This window comes from Brassica oleracea, chromosome C1 (genome assembly GCF_000695525.1).
Source record: "Brassica oleracea var. oleracea cultivar TO1000 chromosome C1, BOL, whole genome shotgun sequence".
NCBI classification, from domain to species: Eukaryota; Viridiplantae; Streptophyta; class Magnoliopsida; order Brassicales; family Brassicaceae; genus Brassica; species Brassica oleracea.
The window spans coordinates 33,286,854-33,289,826 of NC_027748.1; positions in this window are offsets into that span (position 1 = coordinate 33,286,854).

Below are 2,973 nucleotides of genomic sequence, written 5' to 3' on the forward strand. Positions count from 1 at the left end.
TTAGCCTCATTCTTCTTGTTGAACAATTGATCTAAAGCTTGCCAAATGGAACTAGCGGAAGTACACCTTGAGACATGCTCAAATATGCTTTAAGATATGGACCTCTTCAAAGCAAACTCCGCCTTGGCATTCTTCCGTGTCCACTCCTTTGTCGCTTCCGGGGTTGCAGCATTTCCCCTTGGTGGTGTTGTGTTGTTACCACCGACGACATCCCATAAGTCCTTACTCACCAGGTATGACTCCATGCATGACTTCCATAACCGGTAGTTAGATTAGTTTAGGATTTCCATTCCCAATCCAACAACACGACCCGTTGATTCCATACTTAGAATAGACCCGAGCTCTCTTTAAAACCTGATCTTGATGAGCACAAGATTAGTTTGGCTCTGATACCATGTAAAGAAACCACCCTCGATAGTGCTTAACACTAGCCCAAGACCGTAATACCCAAGAACCCGAAAGAACCAAGAGAATTTCTAAGTATGAAGAATGATATGGAAGAACTCTCAAAAAGATTTAAAGAACTTTGAATAGAACACTCTTTTTTTCTTTAAGAATTTTTCTTATTATTACACTTGTTCAACTTCTTGTTTTATGTTACAAATGGGAGAGGAGGGAGCTATTTATAGGCTCCAAAAGTACAAAATATCTTACAAACCTTATCTTAATCTCTAGAACTCTCTAACATAATATCTAGATTTTTTCTACTAATACTTATTCAAAAGAGATCTCTAGAACACTTGAGGAGGTGATGATCTTTTATGATTTTTCTAGAGAGATTCTAGAACCTTAACTTAACTTTGGGTTTAGCCATATAAGATAATTGGAACCCATAATTAAGGACAGCCCAAAATCAAGTTTAACTTCAATAAGGTGAGGTCCAGGTCCTCCAAACGCAGACCATGTCTTTCACATCCTTTCTTCCTTATCTATACCACCTTCAATCACGTTCAAACGCAGAGCTTGTCCTCTTCTCTCATTGCCCCACACAGTATCCCCAAACTCTGCCCCGGTCCGGTTGTCTGGTTTCGATGCAATTATATAGCCTCTCGCTATCATCAGATCAAGACTCAACACGTTTCTGTCAAACTCGGGGACAAAAGTCACATCCTTCATTGTCTTCTTCTTGCCTCCCTTCATCATGATCTTCACATCTCCTCTTCCTTCGATCCTAAGATGTTTTCCGTCTGGTAATCCAAGCTTGCCTTTTTGCATTTTGTCCAAAATGGTGAAGTACTTCTCATACGGAGTAAGATGATTAGTGGTACCATTGGCGTAGATCATCCACATATCCTCACTGAACTTGTTCACACCTTCCTCTCCTTCCTCCTCCCTAATCAACTTCTCTAACCTACTTTGCGTCGCTTGTTTGTTACTCTTTTCGAGCAGATCCCAAACTTCTCTAGCCGACGAAGCCGAGAGAGTCTTCTTGAAAGCAGAATCAGTGAGAGAAGATTGCAATACCTGGAGGGCTTTCATGTCTTTCACCACGAGATCTCTCCATTGAGAGAGTTTTTGGGCTTGAATCGTCACAGATAGTTCTGGAATCTTCGATGGATCCGGCGGAGTCCCGTTTTCGACGACATCCCAAAGTTCTTTCTCAGTTAGAGTAGCTTTCGTTGCTGGAGCCCATGTTTCATAGTCAGGCCCGGCTCAATCATATGTTGGACCCTGTGCAAATATGAGAATAACATACATAATTTATGAAAATAGGATCCTAAAATTTTCTAGAAAAAGGCCCTAAACCCTTATCTAAAAATTGGAAAAACAAACTGGACCCAGTGCAAATGCACTCTGGGCACCACCCAAGAGCCGGGCCTGCTCATAGTCCAAATCAATGGAGAGTCTCGCTGCCGCCATAGCCGTAACCGTTAGGGTTTCTTTAAAACTTTTCTTTTTGTTTTCTCTCGGGGGAAGAAGAAGCGAATATATAGCCCTCACACGAACATTTTCCTAATTTTTATATAGTGACACTTTACATAATCGTAAGTCCTATATTAATTTTGAAATAATTAACCAAATCAAATTCGAAACGGTGTTGGTTTACTTTAATGCATTTGCAAGAATCCAACGAATTTGGTCAAGGTTAAGTAGGAGTTATTGGTTGTTGTATTTTAATAGATTTGAAAATCCGAACTAAATCTATTGTTATTAGTTCTATGATTTTCAAATCTGTATTAAAATCATGTGTTATTGGTTTAATGATTCATAAATTCTGTATCAAATCAAGTGTTATTCAATCGTACGGATTTACAAATATATTTGATTTTATAATGGATTTGTTTGGATTTTTTAGTTAAAAATACAAAGACTCAAATCCGAGGGAAAACCTCCGGATTTGCATATTTGACTTCGATTTATAAATACTATATGGATTTCTAAATCAATCAAAATATATAAACCAATAACACCCCTAAGATTTAAATAATATTTTTAAACTTGCTGATTGAGAGTTTTCTCAGTCTCCATCTTTTTTTTTTCAAAAGACCAACCCATATTTTTATGGGAAAATTGGCAATATAGAACAACTAAACTAAGGTATTTTCTCCTTAGAACAAAATCAACTTTTGTCACTTTTGGACATTCACTACCCTTTTTGTATATAAAAATTCATATCAATTTTTTTAGAATGCAAAAAAAATCTGGAAAAATTGTATATTTGATGTAGATAATCAACTGCATATAAGAAAAATAAATTTGGATTAAAAAAATGTTTGAATAGTAATTTCAAAAATGGGGTAAATGTGTTAGAAAATCAGATCTACCATCTACGGAGATTTAGAATATATAATCTAACAAAGACATAGTGATCTACCAGTCGTAGTATGCGCAATACACCGAAAACATTAACAACTACTAGGGAAGAATATAAAATCCTCATTCCCTCTATGCTCTACGTAACTGGTAGATTTGATGCGTTACAAAAACTAATTAATCTACTAAAATAGGAAATGCATTATTCGAATTGTCTTT